This window comes from Falco peregrinus, chromosome 5 (assembly GCF_023634155.1).
Source record: "Falco peregrinus isolate bFalPer1 chromosome 5, bFalPer1.pri, whole genome shotgun sequence".
Taxonomy (NCBI): domain Eukaryota; kingdom Metazoa; phylum Chordata; class Aves; order Falconiformes; family Falconidae; genus Falco; species Falco peregrinus.
Genome location: NC_073725.1, coordinates 114,528,888 through 114,540,970, shown reverse-complemented (window position 1 = coordinate 114,540,970; position 12,083 = coordinate 114,528,888).

The following is a 12,083-nucleotide window of genomic DNA, read 5'->3' as shown; positions in this document are numbered from 1 at the left end:
ACAGATATTGGCGTCAAGCAGCTTTGTGTGCATGGTACCACTGCAATTGCTACCCAGACATTGGGCCTGGACCACTGCAGAGCCCAAACACAGAGCAGTTTACTCTCATTACATTCAGCCACACCTAGGAAGAAGCTCGGAAGCTGCCCTAGCAGCATAAAGCATGCAACAGCTTTTAACATGCAAAAAATCATCTGAAGTGAGGTAGTGTAAAGCTGCAAGGAGGGACAGGCTGCAGGAACTTGTGCTGTGATTTACCCAGGACACTGGCCCTAAGTTTTCCCTCTCCCATGAAACAGTTTATGTGTTTTTTATCTGAAAGGAATGACTTCCTCTGGCAACACCTCTCTGTGCTGCCCTGACCTCCAAATGACCTCTGCGGTTCCCAAAACGCTCCAGAACGAACCGGGGTGTTTCAGGGCAGCTTATTGAAACACTGAGCACTGCCAAGCCCACATACCTTGGTAAGGCAGGCAGGCCTTGGCGCGTGGTGTTAGGTGCAGTCCCAGGTCCACATTGCCATGAGGGACTTCATCAAGGGCCGGTTCTGCTGCTGAGCTCAAAATGCCAGGTCAAGGTGGCAGTGCTGGCTCAAGGGCTCTTCCCCTCCCTCTTCCACTTGCCGCCTCGTGTAGATGACAGTGTCTCTTCTTTCTTCCAGGTGCTTCATAGCCCTGTGTCAGCAGGGAGGGAATATAGCAAGAATGAAGTTTCATAAATTTTTTTTTGCACAAATAAAACAGAAGCACTTGATGATAGGGCAGAAGGGGAAGGAAAAAGCGCTGATTTTTTAGGAAATCAGTTTGGTGCCAACCCACAAAGGAGAAAAATCCCACTGCCTCCCAGGGCACACCACACTGTATTAGCAACTACATAAACATACTCATGGGCTTTGCTCTCCAGGGAGCTTTGTTTGTGAACATTTAGTTGCATTTATAGGAGTGCAGAGTATTTTACATAGCGCTATATTCCTTTTGGGATGCAGGCAAGTGTTGGGATGCAGATCCTTATTCTTATTCTAAAACCTGCATTGGTAAATGATAACCAGAAAAACACCTAAATGTCTTCAGTGCTTATGGAGCTGGGGTTAGGAGCAGTTTGGATGTCCAGTAATGACTGCAAATGATAACAAATGATAACTTATCATTCAAGTGGAATGCCCAGCATATTCTCTGTAACACACATCTTGCTCTGTAATGGAAGAGGTTTCTGAGAAAGACACATTTCTACTTCTGGACACAAAGGAAGAACAAACTATAAAAATACCAATTTTAGCACTGAGCATTTACATGTAAGTGAAATTGGGAGTACACTTGACTTGCAGCAATACTGCAAGTTGCATTTGCATGGCAAAACTCAAACCTGACAAACATTATTATCTAAAAAGTGGTACATTGCTCCAGGCCTAATTGCCATCTCTTAGATTTATGTATCTACCTCTTGCAATATGATTGCAAAATTGTGATAAAATGCAACTAATTTTGAAAGAGGGGCATTCTGGAGGGATAATTTTGGAATTCCTCACTGAGAAGAATCAATTTTTAAATTTTTTTAAGTTTTTCTCTTTATTCTTTCTGTTTCAGGTCTTCTTCAGAGGAAAAGATCCTTCTGAGCTGTTGAACATATCAAATCACCAGTACAACTGGGTAGGACTTACAAGAATTTTCCCTGTATTACCTTATTTGACAGTCTATGTCTTGTGTTTAACGTAATGTTTGCATGCTTATCATAATAGAACATTACATTTAATGTAGTGTCTGGGCAGTAATCTTCAGTGTAGTCTGGGAGGAAAAAAATGCTTTAGCCGAAAATGAAGTCAAAAAGATGGGAGGAAGCAATGAGAGATGTTTATGGCTTTTACAGGCTGTTTGGACAGCAGAACTCACAGGAGATTTTAGCAATACAGATACAAAGCTTTGAGCCAGGAAGGAAGAGGGAGGTGTGTTTAGCCACTTTTTGAGGCTAGGATGCTATTTTCCATGAAGTAGAGTTTCGCATTGCAGCTGTGAGTACCGAGGTTTATTTTGTTTTGTCTTTGGATCGTGGGAGTAAAATGCTTGTCTGCTTGAAATACGTGGGATGTTTGTGACTAAGATAAAGGCAAGATTTAATCATAAACACTTTGAATCATCTCTCCTAGCATGCTGGCTGGGATCATTCCCAGCCACTTTTGTAGCAGACAGGTGCATCAGGCCACACTACCTGCCTGATGAGCTCCTTGTGATACACAACCTTCTCCAGCTAGTTACTGTTAACTAGCACTATGTTCTCCTGGGCTACAGAAAACCGCCCAAGAGCAATGGGAGACTCTTCTGGAAGATGAATCCCCAAGGGTAAGCTGCAGGGGACAACATTGCTTGCTGTGGAAAGTTTTACAAACCAGCTGTGGTTACCCACCATCCAGGAGATGACTATTTAGTGTTTGTTTTAGAGCAGCACCTCCAGATCCAACCATGCAACTCCCCATATCTCCGTTTCACAAAGGGCAACCAGCTAAAAAGGGAGGAGTGCTGAGGTCTCACAGCTCCAGCTTTTCTGAACTAGTTCCCTCCTTGCCTGGAGCTGAGCAGCATCACTCTCCTAAGAGCCTTGCAAAATGGGAGAGGAGGAGGAAGAAACTAGCTTTCTTGCAGCTGGGCAAGTTTACAAAACCATTTGGTTTGCTGGACCATCTGCAGAGACACCCCACACTTTTAGAGAAGTCTTTTCTCCTATTCCCAATGCTGCTTTTCTGTCTTGGTCCTTCCTGGCTGAACCTTTACTGACACTTCACTAACATGTGGATTTTGTAGCTGCTGGAGTTGTACTCCTTATCCTGTGCACACTGGAGAACGTGTCACCCTGCAGACACTATCAAACTCCACAGCTTATATCTCCCTTCCTCAGAAAACAGTACCTGATGGTGGTATTTTGCTCAGTTATGAATAATACCCAGGAGGGATTCACAGCTGGCTGAGGGCGGTTGCTAGAGGGAAGGCTGTGGCTCCCTGCTTCTCCCATATAAGTGTCAGATACTGCATCCTCATCCCTGAGCTGTGTATTCTGGAAGGACTCTGATGTCAGCCTGTGCCTCTGCCACAGCCCCCAGGTCTGCAAGCTCTGCTCAGGGACTCTCATCCCATCTCCAATCACTTGATGGTGGGGTGCTGCTGGGAGCAACTGTGGCCCAAACCTCTTGTAGGAATTCAACAGTATCCTTTCCATGTGGGCACCAGCTGGGAGTAATCTATTCCTGCTCAGCTCTGCACCCAGACTGTATGCAAGCAATTTTAAACCAGGGTGTGGACTAGTTGAATATGACTAAGAAAATGAAAGATGATTAAGAAAAACAAGTTTGTGCACTGTGGAATATATCTCCAGCCTCAAACAGCTGAAGGGCTCTGCAATTCTCCCATCGGGTCCGAGGTGCACAGATCTCCTGATAACATCAAAGCACCCAAACAGCTGGAGTCCCTGCCTCTAGCTCGTCTCCCAACATGGTACTCATGTTCAGAAACACCTCCTCTGCCTGGTGGCCTTCCAGGAGTCTGTATCAATGGAAAGACCTCCTCTGCCCGCTGCGCTTTTTCACTCCTGTGAAGCAAGCAGCTGTGCAAAGGAACAACCAGGGCTGTCACCTCCTGCTGCATCTCTCTGCCCTGTGTCCCACCCATTTGTGACTCCACATCAAAGCACACCAGGGTCACTGTGTCCATGGAAGCTGTTAGCAGGTACATGCAAACTTGTCTGGGTAAACTTCACTCCTATTACTTGGCCATTTCTAATCCTCTGCAGCTCCAGCTCCAGTTATTCTCTGGCTTCTTCTGTCTCCTCATGTGGTTTTTCTTTAATTTTTCTCCTAATACTTCACAATTCTGGTTGCTATGCAGTGTTTCCAGGCTCAGCCATCCATAACAATCCCCCACCATGGGTGTGTGCAGCTTGGCTGCAGTGTGGATGCTTTGCTGATTAATTTGCCTTTTTTGTGTAGTTATTTTGGATGCTTGGAAAGAAACTGAAAATAAAACTGTTACTAATACCTTCCCCCTCTTAGTGAAATTAAATTCAGCAAATCTTTTTCAGAATCATCCTTTGTGTGGTCTAGACCAGGGTGCAGACAGTAATATAAATTGTATGGCTTAATAGGCTCTCTGCTTTTGGTCTCACCAGTGCCATGTAGGTGAAGGTGGATAGAGGGGAGCAAGGAAGTAGCATGGTACAGCTACAGGTCAGACAGGGTACATTTGGACATCTACATGGGTCCTGTGGTGGGGCATCACAGAGATAAGGGGAATCCCAGAGGCTGATTCCTCTACCAGAAGCTGGAAAAAGGGAAGGAAGTCCAGTTCCCTCACATGCTGAACACATGTCCCAGTCCCTGCACTATTAAAAGGCAATGACTTACCGTTTCATAACCCTTTGGTAGTGCCTGAAAGGGAAAAATACAGTAATACTGTACAGTTCCTAAACCTCTTCCAACAGATATGTTGTCACCTTAACTGCTGCTCTGATCTGTAAACAGCAAGTTTCCAAAAGTAATTGCCCAGCCTCTTGATTGCATTGGTCTCCCCTCCTACCTGCCAATGGCCTGGCTGGGAAGGTCATGTTGCATTTGAGCAGAGAAGGTCATTCACCTGCCCAGGCGAAGAAATAACATATTAACGTTGCTACCTATTTTATGCATCAGGACATTTTTTGCACACAGGCAGCCTCAAGATTACCTCCTTCATACATACAGTTCCATAATTTCCCTACTTAAATATACCTAACTGTCAAAGCAACTTTGTTAAATCATGCCCCAGAGACCAAAAGCCTTGCAGGAATGAAAATGAAAACTTTTGAAACAAGATTATTTCCTTACGCTCCTGAACCTCAGAAACTTTTGTAAAGCCAGGGGAGTCAATGAAAAGGAGAAATGCTGTTTAATGTAGTTTAAAAGGTTGTTCTTTAGGGGTTGTTTTTCAGATGAGTGAAATCACCTATTGTGGAGGAAAAGCAGACTGCAATGACATTAGATTATTCCAAAACTCAGATATTGCCCACTGCAGGAGGACAGAGACTACAGAGAGCACTGAATTACACCAGTATATCCACACTGAGTGAGGAAGAAGGAATAACTACTGTGAAGATCCCTTCCCAAAGACAGGAGATGCTGGAATGGTAGAGCATAAGGAATTGTGGATTTTAAGCACTTCAGTTTCTGCCACTGTGCTCATCTTCAGCTCTAATGTTTTAGAACAATGTTTTGACATCACAAGAAACACGACTAATATCTGCTAGTAATAAAACAGGGGAGGACATCAGAGTAGCAACAAAGAAAACATAGGTACAAATCAGGAGATGCTATGGCTTGCATTTAGTTGCATGGAGTCTAAAGCATTAAAATGCTAATTGCAGTGCACTAGGCATTGAGGAAGCCCCTCTGGTACAACAGGTAGGCTCTGCATAGTTGATAGTGGGCAATGGCTGCAAGGCTCCAGGTAGGATCTAACCATGGGTACCAGTGGAGTGTCAGGAACAGAGCAGCTCCTGGTGATGCTAACACTTCACAGCCTGAACAAGAAGTCATATGTATGGCCAGGGAATCTCACATGGTGCATTGCCTCAGGATTACAATACCAAAAAGGAAGCATTATTGCTAATAAATAAGTAGTGAAATCAACATTAATCCCTGCATATAGGCTGCTTAAATCAAAGCATTTGTAGTGATTACAGGTGCTCTAATAAACTAGAGATTAGCTCCCACATGAAGAACAAAGCAAGTGGAAAGCATACTGAAAAGCAAAAAGAAAAGCTAGCCATCTTGTTTTGTGGCCACAGATTAATAGTAAACCCTGGATGAGGCTATAGAATGAAGAAGCAAATATAGGTCTTATTGGCATTAATATGGTAAGTGCACTAAATTCTCTTCTCAAAGCTTGATAATCCACCCATAGTCCTTCTGCCTATTGCATATCTGCTCAAAAACCAAGAAGCCTTTTATTACTGGCCACATAATTGTACACATCCTTCTCCCCTCCCAAAAGAAACCACTCATTTTGCTATTCTCATCTGTGAGAATCAGTTTCAAGATAAACAATTAAAACACAGCTGTGAAATGAACAAACCAGAAAAGCTTTGCTGTTTCTAGCTGGGCTAACATCATTCATACATACCCTATAGTCACAGTAAAGCCCTCAGGATCTTCATCAACAGGCAGCACAGAGGTAGAGACCAACAGCTTCAGCCCCAGGGAGAACAGCAAGGACTAAGAAGTAGTCCCTCACTTCTTTATCTGTAGCAAATACCTGCTGCTTTTAAAAGAGCAAGAAACTAGGACCCAAGGGGATCCCAGAACCAGCGGGGCAGAGATCTTATCAGTTGGTGCTCATGCCACAATATCCAAGTCAAGCAAGTCAGGCAGGCTGAGAAACAGCAATCAGCATCAACCAAGAACCCAGATCCTCAGGTAAGCTCATAGCAATAAGGCAGAGCCAAAGTTAGGCTAAGAAACAAATCTATAGACCATAGTCAGCAATGCCAACCAAAGTCAAGCATAACCCAAGACTAACTACCCAGGGTGAGTTTAAATAGAGGCCCTGTGCCAATGGGCAGGGAGTGTGAGTGGGAGTCCCAGGTGGGGCTGGTCAGGGCCGTTGAGGCCCACTAGTGTAGTGGAATGAAGCTGGGTTAATTAGCGTTGATAATATACAGCGGTGGGTTGGCCGATGTAGATAAGGTGCAGGTGTGGCTGGTTAAGTTAAGTGGTTGAGAGCTAATGAAGAGAGAGCAGCTGAGGAAGAAGTAGAGGGCAGACAGAATACATGTCTTGGATGAGGTGAGGAGAAGGCAGCAGAGGGACTGTATGAAGAGTATGCTGGTATGAGCTGGTAAAAGACCTTGTTGTAGCTTGGTAGTTTTGAGAGTGCTGTGGCACAGCAGGACCCCGACATCTGCAGGACAGGGACAGTGTTACCACACAGAGGAAAAGTCCTTTGTATGGAGTGTTAGCACAGTTAACTTCTCAGGAGAAAGCTTACTGTGGTATTAGAAAGGAGGTCTTGGCAGAGGAGTAGTGATGAAAACCTATTCATGTTCATCATAGATTGTGTCATCTTCTCTGCACTACAGCTAATCACAGAAAAATAGAGCTGGCTATAGGCAAAAGTTAAGTAAACACCAGCCTTCTGCAGTCTGTGACCCAGCTCCTCCCGTGGCAGAAGGAGGTTGCCTTGTCTCTTTGGAGTGGCATAAATGTAGGTTGTTCCTCCAGTAAGGATGAACCAAGAGCTGTTTGCTGGAGAGACATAACCCCTTGGTGACTTCTCCTCATAGCTTCCAAAGCGCAGCTGGTAGGAGAGCAGTCCCAACTGACCAATGGGTTTATTTTCCACGAAGGAAGGCAAGGAGGTGATTTCTTTACCCTGTGCCTATCTCTTGTCCTAGGTGAGTGAAATGTCCTGCGATGCAGAAAGCCCATGCTGGCCAGGAAAAGCTTCTCTGCATTTGGTGGGTGGATGTTGTTGTGCTCATCTTGCTGCACTTGCTGTAACCAACCAGCTTGGAAGGAGGGCTAGAAAGTAATGAGCTGAACCTAGGAGGGATTGTGAAGCTGTCTGGTTTCTCAGGCTGAGCTTAGAAGCAAACAGAATCTGGTAATGCCTTATTGTAAGGCTGTGTTTTGCTTGCTTACTTCTCAGTTGCACAACAGTATGTGGTTCTGGCTAAGTAGAGCAAGAAGAAAACTATGTAACTTCAAAATGTTTTTGACCTTGCTGTGAATTTGCTAATGGTCCTTCACAAGTAATGCAATGAAGCACTTAGACCTACTGGAGCTGCATGTTTAACCTTGCCCCTCTCTGTGGGTGGTCTGAGCACTGCAGGTCTCCCTGGGCTTCACTCCTGGCTTTACAGTCCTTGTCCTCGTAGTAGGTGGCTAAGCAGGGTAAGTCCTCCTTCAGCCCCGTACCCTGCAGTGGGGATTGCAAGGAGCAGCTGCGTGACCTTTTCTAATAAGGTGTTGCCTTGTACCAGTTCTTCAACTTGTTACTTTTGTTTCTTTAAATATGCCACTGCCTCTCCTATGAGCAAAGCACCCTACTTGCCCTTACTCCCTCCTGTTACTCTGTATATTGTAACATCTTTGCTATTCCCTTTCCGGACCTGAAGTTGTAAACCCTTCCACCTTTCTCTAGAAGAGGTGGTGCGCTGTTTTACCTTCCTGCTGCCTTCTCTGGGTGGCTGCACCCAATTCTATCACCCAGTGTTTGAGAACACGGTGTTGAAGGCTGAAGAGTGTTTCAAGTGAGCAGTGCTGTGCTGAGTTATGCAACGGCATTACAGCATTTCAGTACTGTAATCCTTCCCACAGCAGCTCATCATAGGGTTAAGAAAACAAAACAAATGCCTGCTCTCCAAGAAGAGAGCTCTTGCTCTGTAATTACACTGAATCTCTTCTGGATTGGGCTGGCACAAAGCCTAACACGAAGAAGAAGGCATTCAAATTGTTACATGTAATGACGATTGCCTTTAACTTGTCCATGACAAAACTCACTTGCTTCTGTTCTCCAGTGCCTGGTTCTTAGCCCCTTCTAGTGGGGAAAGGAGAAGGCTGCAGACTGAGAGTTGAGGTGCAAGTGAAATTCAAGCTGAATATCGTGATGCTGGTTAAATGTCTGTGAAGCTGAATCACCACAAGCTTAACAGGCTCCACTGTGATGAGGCTCCCTGGTAACTCCCTGACCAAGACCTTCAGTACAAAGCTTAATGTTACATTAAGTGTGACGTTAGAAATAGAGTGAACTTCTGTTTCTGATTTTTCACTTCCCTCTGCATGACTGCTTGAGTCCTCTCAGGATGGAAACAGCTTGCCAGAGCCTACAGCTTTGCCACCCTGCAGTTTGGATGTACCTGCTGTGAGGGAGGGACTGGCTGCCCTGCATCCCTTTCTTTGAATGGGGTGTCATCTGCTGGCTTCCAGCTGCTTGGGCTGTAGAGTGACATTCAGACCTGCTCCTTTGTGTCTGTGGACTGCACCCTGATAGGATCTGCTCTGTTTCCAAGCAATTAATCACAGGCTTTTAGTTTCCAGAAGTCTTGGGCAGAGTTTAGGATGGAAGAATCCAGAGATATTCTAGTGTCAGGGCACTGAAGGTAAAGCTGAGTTATCCTCCTGATGGGATATGTATTTTTCTGCAGCTCTAGAGATGGCCCTCACAGAGCCTGTGGCCTATGGCAGGGTGGGTAGGTTTAGGAGATGCTATAATTTTCATGGAATGTTTTTGCAAGGGCATTTCAACTCCCTTCATGTTTTATGGATTACACATTGCACCTCTGAATAAATGCTCTGAAGAGACTTTCCCAGATCCTGACTTTCACCCCTTTTAAAGACACTGTTTCAGGAAAAGGGCCCAGAGTACCTAGAGCAGTACCGACTTGCCAAGCCTGGACACTGAGCATCAGTGCAGCAGAGGTACTCGATGGACACTTTCATCTGGACACAAAACCAAGGACTGATGGCTCTGTGTGTTAAGATCTAACTCAAAGCTCTGATCAGAAAAGCTGTGAAAGGTAAGGCTTTGAAAGTGCTTTTTTCCAAGTAGCATAAACTTCATAAATTGTGCTCTGCTAGACAAGAATGACATAGCCAAGTGCAGAAGTGCTTATGGTTATGAGAGAATCAATTAGGGCATGTTGATGAATAATGCATGTGCAGCTTAGGAGGGATGGATGACATAGGTTTTATTTTTGTATTGCTAATTGAGAGTGATTCTAGGACAGAAAAAAGCACAAAGGCAAGTTGGGGAGCTCTGGGGGAGATTCTGGTCAGTGTCAGAAGCTGGAGGCTCACCAGCAACACTTGCTGTCCATTAAGCTGTAAAAACCTCAGGAAGAGGAATTGTACTAATGTCCTCTACAGCTCCTAATTCATGTAACTGATACTGCCCAAGAACCCAATTCAGAGTGTAAATGATATGAGCATTTAAAGAGCTAGAAGTTGAAGCTGTTGCTTTGAAATCTGATGGCCTTTCCTGTACTAAGATAACATCTGCCTTGCTCTTTTGCAACCCAGTTGTAGGCTATCAGTCAGCTCTGCTTAATCCTAGAGGTGAGGCTCTGCTGTTCCTTGGATATGCAGGGATCTCTAAAGGACAGCTGGTGCACTGGGGTGCTGGAGGCAGCCTGGGACCTTGGTGGGAAGTAATCTGTTGCTGTTCACATGTGCCAAAGCTCCCCACATACTTCTGTGCAGCTGTGTCGTGAGAAGAACAGGTCAAAATCAACTGCTCTACAGATCTTATGGGTCTCCCCTTAGGCCTGTGCACTGGCTGGGTTTGCAAAAGCCAGGGATTCTGTGTCAGCTCTGAGACTGACATAACTGCTTCAGGCTAGAGCAGAGGCCTGGCAAAGGAGGAGTGCTCCACTTCCCTTTGCTCTGGTGTTTCCCAGCATCCAGGTAAGGGAACTTCCTCGTGCTTGGGTGCTTGCCCAGCTCAGAGCACAGCCTGCTGCAGGTGCCCAGTAGTGTTCGCTCAAGAAAAAGGATGTGAGAGAAGGACAGAAGGCACACCTCTGTGGTGAGCAAGCAGCCACTGGCCCGAGGAACTGTGTCAATTTTTTGTTTGTACAGCACTTCTCGTAGTGATTGATGTACATGTGAAAGGCTGTGAAGGGACTTGGAGAGCTGTGTGGATGGCTGCTCCTCTCCAGTTGGATGGGAACCACTGATCCCACCTGCAAGATTTCAGACCACTTCTTAATTTTCTTATTCTGGGAGGGGTCACTCCTTCAGCCTAATCTTCCACAGTGATGATAAAGGACAGCTGGTACCTGTTTAAGGAGCCAGAGCTGCCATGTGTGATGGCACTTGATGGTACGTGCCCCTGAGGAGTAACATCTGAGCTTTCTACCCCAGTTCTACATGGATCATGTAACTCCAGCCTTGGTGTTGCAAACTGGCAGTAATCACTCATACTTGCTGCTTGTGACTGAATGTTGGTGGTGTGAGTTCCTGGTGGCATGTGCTTCCATGTGATGAGTATGGGTGTCCTGAGGCTGCACTTTGAGCTACCTGCTGAGAAAGCATGAGTGATGTGGAGCCCAATACATCCACCAGACAGCATGCCCAATGACAAAGGTTCATTGACTTTGAAAGAGAGATATACAACCACTATAGAAGCCGGGAATAATTTTCTAGGTCCTTTTAGCTGCCTTAGTTAACTTCACAGAAATAAGGATAAGATGCTAGTTGCTGGAGCGCTTATAGGAGTGGCCCTTGAAGCAGCTGTCCTTAGCTGGACTGTGCTTGTTAATGCTGCTGTGGAACAAATGCCTGAAGCATGACTTTTTTTAATGTTGTAATGTGGAATGAAAGCCAATAAGAACTCCTCACTGCTCTCTGCTGGGGGCTCTTCTGCCTGCTTTAACTTTCACTTGTTCCATTTTGCCTCTGAGGCCTCTGCTGTCATCCCTCTCTCTGAATCTCTTCTTTGGGTGACAGGCTGGGGCAGGAAAGGAAAACCTGGAATTTCATGTCAGGTTTAATGGAAGAAGGTCCCATGTCTGATTTGGATGTGTCTAGCTGGGGAGGAGGGTGAAGACTTTCTGTGACACTTCACACTTTTGCAGAGTCCCCAGGGGCACACCGTTTGTGAGATGGCTCTGTGATGTTATGGTCCTTTTATTCTGGACCAGCTCTGGCTTCCCTGATATCCAGGAGATCCCTGAAGGACTGAGGGTTGAGTTACACTGATCACGCCCAGGCTGCCAGTGGATATCCAGTCAGATACCAGTCTCCAACTTTTATTTTTCATGCACTGGATATTTGAGTACCTGTCTGGGGAATCAGGCAGGCACTTTCTCTGCTGATCTTGTACTTTCTGCTTCCCTGTAACAGAAGGAAACACCAGGCTCCTGCTGCTGTACAGGATGAGCAGCATGCTCTCAGTGTGGTGTCTGCAGCGTGTCCTGACCGTGATGAAGGCTGTCAGCATGGTGGGCTGTCTCTGCCCGTGGGACCATGGTGTCGAGACCCCCGTTTGCTCAGCACTCATTAGGTCACATCTGAAATGCTGTGGGGGGTTTGGGCACCCAGTGCAAAGGAGGCAAACTAAAGCCACTCCTGT